This window comes from Lissotriton helveticus, chromosome 10, assembly GCF_964261635.1.
Source record: "Lissotriton helveticus chromosome 10, aLisHel1.1, whole genome shotgun sequence".
Classification (NCBI taxonomy): domain Eukaryota; kingdom Metazoa; phylum Chordata; class Amphibia; order Caudata; family Salamandridae; genus Lissotriton; species Lissotriton helveticus.
In genome coordinates, this window is record NC_136071.1 from 14,693,976 (window position 1) to 14,709,504 (window position 15,529).

The 15,529-nt window shown below is 55.4% G+C and overlaps 1 protein-coding gene across 1 annotated transcript in view; it reads left to right on the forward strand.

Moving 5' to 3' along the window:
* The first annotated feature begins 13,100 nt into the window (after nt 1–13,100).
* LOC144785761 (deoxyribonuclease-1-like) overlaps nt 13,101–15,529 on the forward strand; it is a 65,803-nt gene continuing 63,374 nt past the window's right edge. The window contains exon 1 of the mRNA XM_078664567.1: nt 13,101–13,147. The gene's annotated coding sequence lies outside the window, so the exon portion shown is untranslated. The remainder of the gene's footprint in view (nt 13,148–15,529) is intronic.

The window sequence follows — 15,529 nt, forward strand, 5'->3', positions numbered from 1 at the left end:
CAGCCATTAACGTTAAAAGAACCCTCGAACCCCCTCCCCTTCCTCAGCCTTGCTTTCCTGCAGTTTAAACGTGGTCATAAGGTGAAAAATAACAGTAGTGAAATAAATTATATTTTCCAATGTGTTTTTTAAGCAAACTCGGACATGAGTCTCTGAATATTCATCCTATCTTCTCCACTCCCCCCTCCAAAGTAGTTTACCTATAGCTCCTCCTCTGCCTTTTCTCAGCATCTTGCCGCTGACCTCTGGCTTTAGTTTCTGTGAATTCCATTTCTGCTTTTTTTGCTTTTCACCTTTTATTTTCCTCCTCATGCTTCCTGTTCAAGCAAAGTGTGATACACATGTATAATGTACATACATATATGTGTATTATTAATTATGAAGTTACACCCCCCCCAAAAAACAATAATAAATTATAATACAGCATGTCCACTTTTGTAGTCAACAGCTTTTTGATCTCTTAAAATAACAGGATAATCATCAGAGCTCAATTGTAACAAGAGCCAGGGTGGAATCTTCTGAGCATTTCTTTATGTAGGACATTGTATTATCAGGATATGCCAAATTGTTCGTAGACCCTCTGGACAATTGTAGGTGGGCTACTGGACATCCAAAACATTAAACCAGGGATTGGAACAATTGTCCAACATGCTCATGTAATATGGGAAGCGGGTCTTCAGGGAGCGACTGCACTCAAAGGTTGGGCCCGTGCCCTATCGTGAAGATGCCGATGCGTGAGCACCTATGATGTCTGTCTACAGGCTGCCAAATCACCACTACGTCCACCACCACCATGTCCACCACCACCACATCTACCACCAGACCCACCTCCACCACCACCACGTCCACCACCACCATGTCCACCACATCTACCACCTTGTCCACCACCACCATGTCCACCACCATCACGGCCACCACCATGTCCACCACAAGGCCACTGCCATGTCCATCACCATGTCTACCTCCACCACCACCACATCCACTACCACCACCATGTCCACCACCAAGTCCACCACCACATCCACCAGTACATCCACCACCACCATGTCCACTACCACGTCCACCACGTCCACCACCACCACGTCCACCTTCGCGTCCACCACCACCACGTCCACTACCACCACGTCCACTACCACACGCACCCCCACCACGTCCACCACCACCACGACCACGTCCACCACCACCACCACCACATCCACCATGTCCACCACCACCATGTCCACCATGTCCACCACCACCATGTCCACCACATCCACCACCATGTCCACCTCCACCATGCCCACCACCACCACGTCCATCACCACCCTGTCCACAACCATCACGTCCACCACTACCATGTCCACCACCACTACACCCACCACCACCACACCCACCACCACCACCATGTCAACCACCACATCCACCACCACCACGTCCACCACCACATCCACCACCAGCACATCCCATCCACCACCACCATGTCCACCACCTCATCCACCACCACCAGGTCCACCACCAGCACATCCACCACCAGCACATCCACCACCACTGAGTTCACCACCACCATGTACACCACACCCACCTCCACCACCACCACGTCCACCACCACTACCACCACATGCACCACCACCATGCCCACCACATCCACCACCACCATGTCCTCCACCACCACCACATCCACCATCACTACGTCCACCACCACCATGTCCACCACCACCACATCCACCACCACCACATCCACCACATCCACCACCACCATATCCACCATGACCACGCCCACCACCACCACGTCCGCCACCACCATGTCCACCACATCCACCAACACGTCCACAACGTCCACCACCACCACGCCCAACACCACCACGTCCAACACCACCACGTCCATCACCACCACGTCCATCACCACCATGTCCACAACCACCATGTCCACCACGTCCACCACCACCATGTCCACCACCATGTCCACCACCACCACCACCACATCCACCACCACCACCACATCCACCACGTCCACCACATCCACCAACACGTCCACCACCAACATGTCCACCACCACCACGTCCACCACCACCATGTACACCACCACCACCACGTCCACCACCACTAAGCATGGGCGTAAAATCCGTTCCACTCGCGGATTTTGCGGATTTTCGGCAAATTCGCAATCCGCGAACTCTCGCGAACTTGCCGAAAATTCGTAAATCCGTGCGAAGCAGATTTTTTGCTTGGTCGCACTTGCCAACTAGAATACTATACAATTTTGCGGGAGTAAACACTTGCGAACACGTAGATGCGGCGAGCAGCGACAATCTCGCAATTGCGAGAATGCAAAATTTACAATTTCGCACAAGAAATCCACCAGCAGGCAGCATAAACCTTGACAATTATGATTTTTATCAGAATAACTCCTCAGGTTGACATTTGCCTGCACTTTTTTTTGCAAGGAGTCCATTTTGGGGGTGGGGGGGTGGGAGGAAGGAAGTGCCTCACAGTCTCAAACTTCCTGTTCCTGTCCAGCAGGCTCCTCCCAGTGCTTTCTTCATGTGTTGGTCACTTAGATTTGGATCTTGACCTGGAAGGATGACTTTTTGTGGATGCTGCTGGATATTTGGATTTTTGCAAAACTGAAAGCACTCAGCAGGTGCAAAAGTTCAATCTTATCATTAGTAACCATTCCCTGTAGTGCATGGAAGGATTACTTTTTGTGGATGCTGCTGGATATTTGGATTTTTGCAAAACTGAAAGCACTCAGCAGGTGCAAAAGTTCAATCTTATCATTAGTAACCATTCCCTGTAGTGCTTCCTGAGGGGCCCCTCCAGAGTTCAGTTGCCTTCTTGCAACTATTCTATGACCCTGCTCCGACCCTCACAGCAGGCTCAGAGAATAGCTACAAGTATACAACAAAGGTCCTGTTAAAAAAATTACACTGCAACAGAAAGCAATTACAGATAAGGAAGCAGGTGCCAGCCTGGAAGTTCAAATTCAGTGACACATTAATCAGCCCCTAATTCATTCATGTCAGTTGAGGCAGGGCAGGTGTACTTTTCCCCCCATAATCTACAGTGATGAACTAGAGGGTGGCATGGGTGAGCCAGAGGGTGGCAGTGGTGAAACAGAGGGTGGCAGTGGTGAAACAGAGGGTGCTGTAATGAAAAAGACGTAGAAACAACATGGTCGCGACCGTTGCTACCCGACAAGTAAGTTCGCGTTTGCGAACTGGTAAAAAACCCTTGCGAAATGGCAGAAACACTTGCGAACACAAAAAAAAAAGGAATCCACAAAATTCGCGAGAGTTCGCGGATTTTGCGGATTGTGAATCCGTAAATACGCAATTTCGCGGATTGCCAATTCGCAAAATCTGCCCATGCTTAACCACCACATCCACCACCACTATGTCCATCACCACCATGTCCACCACCACCACGTCCATGACCACCACACCCACCTCCACCACCACCACGTCCACCATGTCCACCACCACCATGTCCTCCACCACCACGTCCACCATGTCCACCACGGCCACCACCACTACCACGACCACCACATCCACCACCACCACGTCCACCACCACCATGTCCACCACATCCACCAACACGTCCACCACCACAATGTCCACCACTACCACGTCCAACACCACCCTGTCCATCACCACCATGTCCACAACCACCATGTCCACCACCACCATGTACACCACCACCACGTCCACCACCACATCAACCACCACTATGTCCACCACCACCATGTCCACCACCACCACGTCCTCCACCACCACCACGTCCATCACCACCATGTCCACAACCACCATGTCCACCACCACGTCCACCACCACCATGTCCACCACCATCACATCCACCACCACCACCACGTCCACCACTACCATGTCCACCACCACCATGTCCACCACCACCACCACCATGTCCACCAACACCACATCCACCACCACTGCATCCACCACCACCACATCCACCACCACCACCATGTCCACTACCAGCACCACCACATCCACCACAACCACCACATCCACCACCACCACGTCCACCACCATGTCCACCACAACCACGTCCTTCACCACCACGTCTACAACCACCACGTCCACAACAACCACATCCACAACCACCACATCCACCACATCCTACCACCACTACGTCCACCACCATGTCAACCACCACCACATCCAACACCACCATGTCCACCACCACCACCAAGTCCACCACCAACACCACTACCATGTCCACCACCACCATGTCCACCCCATCCACACCACATCCACCACCACCATGTCCACCACATCCACCACCACCATGTCCACCACCACGGCCACCACCACGTACACGTCCATCACGAGGCCAATACCACATCCACCACGTCTACCTCAACCACCACCACATCCACTACCACCACCAAGTCCACCACCACGTCCACCACCACGTCCACCACGTCCACCACCATGTCCACCTTCACGTCCACCACCACCATGTCCACCACCGCAACGTCCACCACGTCCAACACCACCATATCCACCACCACAACGTTTACCACCACCACCACAAGATCCACCTCCACCACCACCATGTCCACCACCACACCCACCACCACGTCCACCACCACTACCACCACCACCACATCCACCACCACATCCACCACCACATCCACCACATCCACCACCACGTCCACCACCACTACCACCACCACCACATCCACCACATCCACCACCACCATGTCCACCACATCCACCAACACGTCCACCACCAACATGTCCACCACCACCATGTCCACCACCACCATGTCCACCACCACCACGTCCATCACCACCATGTCCACAACAACCACGTCCACCACCACCATGTCCACCACCACTACCACATCCACCACCACTATGTCCACCACCACCATGTCCACCTCCACCACCACCACGTCCACCATGTCCACCGCCACCACGTCCTCTACCACCACCATGTCCATCACCACCATGTCCACAACCACCATGTCCACCACCACGTCCACCACCACCATGTCCACCACCACCATGTCCACCACCACCGCGTCCACCACGACCACCACGCCCACTGCCACCACATCCACCATCACCACGTCCACCACCACCACCATGTCCACCACCACCACGTCCACCACCACTGCATCCACCACCAACACATCCACCACCACCACCATGTCCACTACCAACACCACTACATCCACCACAACCACCACATCCACCACCACCAAATCCACGTCCATCACCACGTCCACCACAACCACGTCCATCACCACCACATCCACAACCACCACGTCCACAACCACCACGTCCACAACCACCACATCCACCACCACTACATCCACCACCAACATGTCAACCACCACCACGTCTGCCATCACCACCATGTCCACCACCACGTCCACCAACACCGCCACCATCATGTCCACCACCACCACCACCAGCACCATGTCCACCACATCCACACCACGGCCACGGCCACCATGTCCACCACATCCACCACCACCATGTCCACCACCACCACCACGGCCACCACCATGAACAGTTCCACCACGAGGCCAATAAGACGTCCACCACCATCACCACGTCTACCTCCACCACCACCACATCCACTACCACCACGTCCACCACCACGTCCACCACCATGTCCACCTTCACGTCCACCACCATGTCACCACCGCAATTTCCACCACCACCATGTCCAACACCACCACATCCACCACCACCACGTCTACCACCACCACAACACCCACCTCCACCACCACCACCACCACGTCCACCACCACACCCACCACCACGTCCACCACCAAAACCACCACCACCACATCCACCACATCCACCACCACTTCCACCACATCCACCACCACATCCACCACCTCCACGTCCACCACCACCACTTCCACTTCCACCACCACCACCACGTCCATCACCACCACGTCCATCACCACCACATCCATCACCACCACGTCCATCACCACCATGTCCACAACCACCATGTCCACCACGCCCACCACCACCACGTCCACCACCACATCCACCACCACCACATCCATCACCACTACGTCCACCACCATCATTTCCACCACCACCACATCCACCTCCACCACCACCACGTCCACCACCACTACCACCACCACCACATCCACCACCATGTCCACCACGCCCATCACCACCATGTCCACCACCACCACGTCCACCACCACCACACCCACCTCCACCACCACCTCGTCCACCACCACCACACCCACCACCACCACCACGTCCTCCACCACCATGTCACCACATCTACCACCACGTCCACCACCACCATATCCACCACCACCACGTCCATCACCACCACGTCCATCACCACCATGTCAACCACCACCACGTCCACCACGTCCACCACCACCACATCTACCATGTCCATCATCACATACACATCCACCACGAGGCCAATACCACGTCCACCACCACCACGTCTACCTCCACCACCACCACCACCACATCCACTACCACCACCAAGTCCACCACCACATCCACCACCGCATCCACCACCACATCCACCACCATGTCCACCTTCACATCCACCACCACCATGTCCACCACCACTCCGTCCACCACCACCACGTCCAACACCACCATGTCCACCACCACTACCACCACCACCACATCCACCACCACGTCCACCACATCCACCACCACGTCCACCACCACTACCAGGAGAAGTGTGGCTCACTGGTTAGAGGAGGCAGACCTGGAAGCAGAGGTCAGCCCATGACCAGGGTTCAATTCCCGGCTCGGCGGGGTCTTGAGTCCTAAAATGTCCATGGACTCAACAATTCTCGCTCCGGTGCCTACTCGATTCACAGGTTCACACTCTGCGACTCTGGGCAATAGCTTGCTTAATCTCCACAACGGCCCCTCGTGGCGGGATGCCTGGCTTTCACCTTGCGGATACCCTACCGGGGTTATCTCACAGGGGAATACCAGGACGGGTTCCCTAAGCAAGCGCTTAGAAACCGCTCGGTAATTTGCGCTATATAAATTCCTGTACATTTACATTTACCACCACCACCACATCCACCACCACCACATCCACCACGTCCACCACCATGTCCACCACATCCACCAGCACGTCCACCACCAACATGTCCACCACCACCATGTCCACCACCACCACGTCCACCACAACCACATCCATCACCACCATGTCCCAAACCACCACATCCACCACCACCATGTCCACCACCACCACCACCACGTCCACCACCACTATGTCCACCACCACCATGTCCACCAACACCACATCCATGACCACCACACCCACCTCCACCACCACCACGTCCACCATGTCCACCACCACCATGTCCACCACCACCACGCCCTCCACCACCACCACGTCCATCACCACCATGTCCACAACCACCATGTCCACCACGTCCACCACCACCATGTCCACCACCACTGTGTCAACAACCACCACCACGTCCACCACCACCACGTCCACCACCACCACCATGTCCACCAACACCACGTCCACCACCACTGCATCCACCACCACCACATCCACCACCACCACATCCACCACCCCCACCATGTCCACTACCAACACCACCACATCCACCACAACCACCACATCCACCACCACCACGTCCACGTCCACCACCACGTCCACCACGACCATGTCCATCACCACCATGTCCAACCACCACATCCACAACCACCACGTCCACCACCACCACGTCCACCACCACCGCATCCACCACCACTACGTCCACCACCACTACGTGCACCACCAACATGTCAGCCACCACTACGTTCGACACCACCACCACCACCACCATGTCCACCACCACGTCCACCACCACCATGTCCAGCACATCCACACCACGTCCACCACCACCATGTCCACCACATCCACCACCACCATGTCCACCACCACCACCACCATGTCCACCACCACCACCACGGCCACCACCACGTACACGTCCACCACGAGGCCAATAACACGTCCACCACCACCACGTCTACCTCCACCACCACCACATCCACTACCACCACCACGTCAACCACCACGTCCACCACCATGTCCACCACCACGTCCACCACCACGTCCACCACGTCCACCACCATGCCCACCTTCACATCCACCACCCTGTCCAGCACCGCAATGTCCACCACCACCACGTCCAACACCACCATGTCCACCACCACCACGTCTACCACCACCACCACAACACCCACCTCTACCACCACCACCACCACCTCCACCACCACACCCACCACCACGTCCCCCACCACCACCACATCCACCACATCCACCACCACGTCCACCACATCCACCACCACATCCACCACCACCACATCCACCACCACGACTTCCACCACCACCACGTCCATCACCACCATGTCCACCACCACCATGTCCACCACGTCAACCACCACCACCACCACAACGTCCACCACCACCATGTCCACCACCACCACCATGGCCACCACCACATCCAACACAAGGCCACTACCACATCCACCACCACCACATCCACTACCACCACCACGTCCACCACCACATCCATTATGTCCACCACCACCACGTCCACCACCACCACAACATCCACCACTACCATGTCCCCCACCACCACGAGGCCACCTCACTCTATCTGTCACCCTCACTCTATCTATCTGTCGCTCTCACTCTATCTGTCACCCCCACTCTATCTATCTGTCGCCCTCACTCTATCCATCTATCGCCCTCACTCTATCTGCCTATCTATGGCACTCACTTTATCTATCGCCCTCACTCTATCTATTGCCCCCACTCTATCTATCACCCTCACTCACTCACTCTATCTATCTATCTATCTATCTATCTATCTATCTATCTATCTATCTATCTATCTATCTATCTATCGCCCTCACTCTGTCTATCTATCTATCGCCCTCACTCTATTTGTCTATCTATTGCACTCACTCTATCTATCGCCCTCACTCTATCTATCTATCGCCCTCCCTCTATCTATCTATTGCCCTCACTCTATCTATCTATCGCACTCACTCTATCTATCTATCTATCGCATCACCACAGCATCACACAGCACCACCACAACATCAGTCAGGGGCACCACAACATCACAATGCACTACCACAGCATCACTGAACACCACAGCATCACTAGTCGCCACCACAACATCACTCAGGGCCACCCCAGCATCAATCTGTGCAACCATTCAACAACAACTGGTTCAAATATGTTCTCTCAATGTTTCAAGCTTTATTACAAATGTCACAAAAAGATGTTAATATTTCACTTCTGTTCTTGGATTTTCATCACAATAAAATACACTGAACATAATCTTCACAAAAGTTATTTACAAAAGTTTAAGCTATTGCCATTATAAATTACAATAGCATTTATTTAAGTATTAATTATTTTAAAAAAATTAAAAGCCATGGTTGTTTGTAATATCAATATATCTAAGTCACATAAATACAAAACATGTTGCATTACAAATGCTATAGGTGTCACATTTGCAAAAGTTAAAACTATTGGCATTGTAAATGACAAAGCTATTAATTAACTATTTTCAAAACTAACACAAAAGAAAATTTGTGTCATTTACAATACTAATAGCTCAAACTTTCCTAATGTGAGACCTATTGCATTGCAAATGCTTGTTTTGGGGAGCTCTGTTCACACTTCAGAAACAGATCTTCCCTCGACGGAAGTCAGTGTTCACGTGTTTCCCGGTCGTGGAGCAGTCTGAAAGTTCACAAACGAATCTCACTCACTCGTGACTTTGCAGGGCGCCCCACCCTGGAATGAAAGCCAGCCCCCACGCCCCCCCTGCTAAGAGGGGATTGCCTCACAGCAGTGTGGTGATGCACGGCACGAGCGAACCCCCCGCAGATCCGAGTGCACTGTGCACGCGAGCGTGAACCCTCCGCAGATCCGAGTGTGAGTGCACGGTGCACACGAGCGTGAACCCTCCGCAGATCTGAGTGTGAGTGCACGGTGCACACGAGCGTGAACCCTCCGCAGATCCGAGTGTGAGTGCACGGTGCACACGAGCGTGAACCCTCCGCAGATCCGAGTGTGAGTGCACGGTGCACACGAGGGTGAATCCCTGCTCAGATCCGAGTGTGAGTGCACGGTGCACACGAGCGTGAACCCTCCGCAGATCCGAGTGTGAGTGCACGGTGCGCACGAGCGTGAACCCTCCGCAGATCCGAGTGTGAGTGCACGGTGCACACGAGCGTGAACCCTCCGCAGATCCGAGTGTGAGTGCACGGTGCACACGAGTGTGAACCCTCCGCAGATCCGAGTGTGAGTGCACGGTGCACACGAGCGTGAACCCTCCGCAGATCCGAGTGTGAGTGCACGGTACACACGAGCGTGAACCCTCCGCAGATCCGAGTGTGAGTGCACGGTGCACACGAGCGTGAACCCTCCGCAGATCCGAGTGTGAGTGCACGGTGCACACGAGGGTGAATCCCTGCTCAGATCCGAGTGTGAGTGCACGGTGCACACAAGCGTGAATCCCTGCTCAGATCCGAGTGTGAGTGCACGGTGCACACGAGCGTGAACCCTCCGCAGATCCGAGTGTGAGTGCACGGTGCACACGAGGGTGAATCCCTGCTCAGATCCGAGTGTGAGTGCACGGTGCACACGAGCGTGAACCCTTCGCAGATCCGAGTGTGAGTGCACGGTGCACACGAGGGTGAATCCCTGCTCAGATCCGAGTGTGAGTGCACGGTACACACGAGGGTGAATCCCTGCTCAGATCCGAGTGTGAGTGCACGGTGCACACGAGCGTGAACCCTCTGCAGATCCGAGTGTGAGTGCACGGTGCACACGAGGGTGAATCCCTGCTCAGATCCGAGTGTGAGTGCATGGTGCACACGAGGGTGAATGCACCAGCAGCAGTGCTGCAGATTCACGCACAGATCCGAGTGTGAGTGCACGGTGCACACGAGGGTGAATGCGCCAGCAGATCCGAGTGTGAGTGCATGGTGCACACGAGCGTGAATCCCTGCTCAGATCCGAGTGTGAGTGCACGGTGCACACGAGGGTGAATCCCTGCTCAGATCCGAGTGTGAGTGCACGGTGCACACGAGGGTGAATCCCTGCTCAGATCCGAGTGTGAGTGCACGGTGCACACGAGCGTGAACCCTCCGCAGATCCGAGTGTGAGTGCACGGTGCACACGAGGGTGAATCCCTGCTCAGATCCGAGTGTGAGTGCACGGTGCACACGAGGGTGAATCCCTGCTCAGATCCGAGTGTGAGTGCACGGTGCACACGAGCGTGAACCCTCCGCAGATCCGAGTGTGAGTGCACGGTGCGCACGAGCGTGAACCCTCCGCAGATCCGAGTGTGAGTGCACGGTGCACACGAGCGTGAACCCTCCGCAGATCCGAGTGTGAGTGCACGGTGCACACGAGTGTGAACCCTCCGCAGATCCGAGTGTGAGTGCACGGTGCACACGAGCGTGAACCCTCCGCAGATCCGAGTGTGAGTGCACGGTACACACGAGCGTGAACCCTCCGCAGATCCGAGTGTGAGTGCACGGTGCACACGAGCGTGAACCCTCCGCAGATCCGAGTGTGAGTGCACGGTGCACACGAGGGTGAATCCCTGCTCAGATCCGAGTGTGAGTGCACGGTGCACACAAGCGTGAATCCCTGCTCAGATCCGAGTGTGAGTGCACGGTGCACACGAGCGTGAACCCTCCGCAGATCCGAGTGTGAGTGCACGGTGCACACGAGGGTGAATCCCTGCTCAGATCCGAGTGTGAGTGCACGGTGCACACGAGCGTGAACCCTTCGCAGATCCGAGTGTGAGTGCACGGTGCACACGAGGGTGAATCCCTGCTCAGATCCGAGTGTGAGTGCACGGTACACACGAGGGTGAATCCCTGCTCAGATCCGAGTGTGAGTGCACGGTGCACACGAGCGTGAACCCTCTGCAGATCCGAGTGTGAGTGCACGGTGCACACGAGGGTGAATCCCTGCTCAGATCCGAGTGTGAGTGCATGGTGCACACGAGGGTGAATGCACCAGCAGCAGTGCTGCAGATTCACGCACAGATCCGAGTGTGAGTGCACGGTGCACACGAGGGTGAATGCGCCAGCAGATCCAAGTGTGAGTGCATGGTGCACACGAGCGTGAATCCCTGCTCAGATCCGAGTGTGAGTGCACGGTGCACACGAGGGTGAATCCCTGCTCAGATCCGAGTGTGAGTGCACGGTGCACACGAGGGTGAATCCCTGCTCAGATCCGAGTGTGAGTGCACGGTGCACACGAGCGTGAACCCTCCGCAGATCCGAGTGTGAGTGCACGGTGCACACGAGGGTGAATCCCTGCTCAGATCCGAGTGTGAGTGCACGGTGCACACGAGGGTGAATCCCTGCTCAGATCCGAGTGTGAGTGCACGGTGCACACGAGGGTGAATCCCTGCTCAGATCCGAGTGTGAGTGCCCGGTGCACACGAGGGTGAATGCACCAGCAGCAGCGCTGCAGATTCACGCACAGATCCGAGTGTGAGTGCCCGGTGCACACGAGGGTGAATGCACCAGCAGCAGCGCTGCAGATTCACGCACAGATCCGAGTGTGAGTGCACGGTGCACACGAGGGTGAATGCGCCAGCAGATCCGAGTGTGAGTGCACGGTGCACGCGAGGGTGAATGCACCAGCAGCAGTGATGCAGATTCACACGCACAGATCCGAGTGTGAGTGCACGGTGCACACGAGGGTGAATGCACCAGCAGCAGTGATGCAGATTCACACGCACAGATCCGAGTGTGAGTGCACGGTGCACACGAGCGTGAATCCTCCACAGATCCGAGTGTGAGTGCACACGAGGGTGAATGCACCAGCAGCAGTGCTGCAGATTCACGCACAGACGCCCTCAAACACGACGGCGAGGCCTGCACCTGCACCTGCTCAGCCCAGGCCGTCCACCGATCGATGTTTGATCAATAAACAGGCTCTGGTGACCTCCAGCTGGGACTGATAGCGCCCCGCGCCGCTCCGCACGCACACACGCCCCGCACAGCATGTGGCCGCACGCCCCGTGCTCCCACGCTCCCCCCACGGGCCTATAAAAGGTGCGAGCGGCCGCGGGGCCGGGAGTGAGGCCGCCTGACTCACGTGCAGCGGAGGACGGACACGCTCCTGCACATCTGGATTAAAGGTACGTGTGCACGTGTGACAAGGAGGACGTGTCTGGTGTTTGAGCCCCCCCCTGCGTGTGCGCGCCACATTCTCAAACCCCCTCTAATGCTCACTTCTGCTCCCTGTAGGACCCCCACACTCGACAAAGGCGCAGGGCGGCGGGACATGCCCAGGATCACACATTCAGGTCAAGTTGAGAAGCCGAGATTAGAGCCCCAGACACCTGGTTTCAGAACCGTCCCCTGACCCTTACCCCAGAGGACCAGTGACTGCTCGTGCCCTCCACCCTCTCCACAAACGGCAGTCAGCCCAGCTCTCTGTCCTCGAAGGATGAGGCTGTGTTTTTGGTTGTGTGGGGGGGGGGGGGGCTTCACTGACATGGATTACTGGATTACTCCTCCCTCCGTTTACATATGGTTACCTATGCACTGCTGGGACAAACCGAAGGTTCCATGATGGAAAAAAGATCTGTCTGTATGTCTGTCCGTCCGTCCGTCCGTCCGTCCGTCCGCCCATCCATCCATCCATCCATCCATCCATCCACCCACCCGTCCACTCACCCACCCACCCATCCATCCATCCACCCATCCATCCATCCATCCACCTGTCCGTCCTTCCGTCCATCCTTCCATCCATCCGTCCATCCATCCATCCATCCATCCATCCATCCATCCATCCATCCATCCATCCATCCATCCACCAACCCATCCACCCACCCACCCATCCACCCGTCCATCCATCCACCCACCCACCCACCCATCCATCCATCCATCCATCCACCTGTCCGTCCATCCATCCGTCCGTCCGTCCATCCGTCCTTCCATCCATCCATCCATCCATCCAACAATCCAGCCATCCACCCACCCATCCATCCATCCATCCACCCATCCATCCAACCACCCATCCATCCATGCACCCATCCATCCATCCTTCCATTCATCCATCCATCCATCCACCCACCCATCCACCCATCCATCCATCCATCCATCCACCCATCCATCCAACCACCCATCCATCCATACACCCATCCATCCATCTACCTGTCCGTCCGTTCATCCATCCATCCAGCCATCCATCCACCCACCCATCCATCCGTCCGTCCGTCCATCCACCCACCCACCCATCCATCCATCCATCCATCCATCGATCCATCCATCCATCCATGTATATATTTTCACAGAAAAAAACAAAGGTTACAGGGACATTATACTCAGGAAATACAATTTAAAAAACCTTAGCAATTGACTAAAAAAGCAAAGGTTACAGGGAGGTTATAGTTAGGTTCATATTTTACTTCCACAAAACAATAGAAATTCAGCAGTTATCTAAGGTAACTGTAACTCGTGCCCTAAGGAAACTATAACACGTGCTCCCGCTGTGCACAGTTTTCTCAACAATAATTTTATCGCAAAGCATGTATCATGTCACCCTAAGAGACCCCTCACTTTATCGCCCACACACTGCCATCGCAGGCTGCGTGTTTTGATGCAAACCGAAGAGTCGACAAGGCCCACATCCCTGTGTGCCATGCCCACCACCCCTCCCTGTGGCACAAGTAAGTCACCCCTGTGGCAGCCCCCACAGCCGTAAGTCAGGGGGCGCCGTACCACAGGTGAGGGCACAGCTGCTTCAGCAATATGCCCCTACAGTGTCTATGCCATTCGCAGACATTGTAAGTGCAGTGAAGCCCTTTTGAGTACATGGGCTGGGAGTTTGTCAACACAAACTCCACATCTTAGAGATGGCCCCTGAAAAACACCCAACTTCTAGTGTATTGGCGGACTAGTCCCTGCCGGCCACCACCAGGCAGGTTTCTGACCTCATGGGGCGAGAGCCTCTGTGCTCTCGGAGGTCAGAAGCCAAGGTTGCTCTGGGTGGAGGTCATTTCCCCCTCCCCCTGACAGGAACAGCAACACTTGGCGGTCACCTTGTGATGTGCTGATTGGTGCAGCTCCAACTAGTGGAGATGCCCGCACCCCTTTCCAGGTCCTACTTTTGGCGGGAAAATTAGCCAGCAGAGTAGGAGTGTCCACCTCAGCCTGGCACACCCCTGGGGTCACCAGGAGTTGAGGTGAACCCCTCTCTTAGAAATTCTCCATCTTAAATTGGAGAATTAGGTCCAACAGAAACAAAGGGAAGGGCACTCAAAGGGTGTAGCCACCCTAAGGGGCAGTAGCCATTGGCTACCGCCCTGACCTCAGTAATGCTCTTACATTGGGCATTTAAGGGCTCCCCTGAACCTTGTTCCTCAAATTCGATGACCTACGAAGAAGAAGGACAGAGGAGGGGTGCAGCAGTGGATAAGAAGATGACGACTGACTTGCCCCAGCCCTACTGGCCTGTCTCCTCCTCCAGCAACTCTGCTCCAATAATCTGGCGTGACCCGCAGCTAGCAACCTCC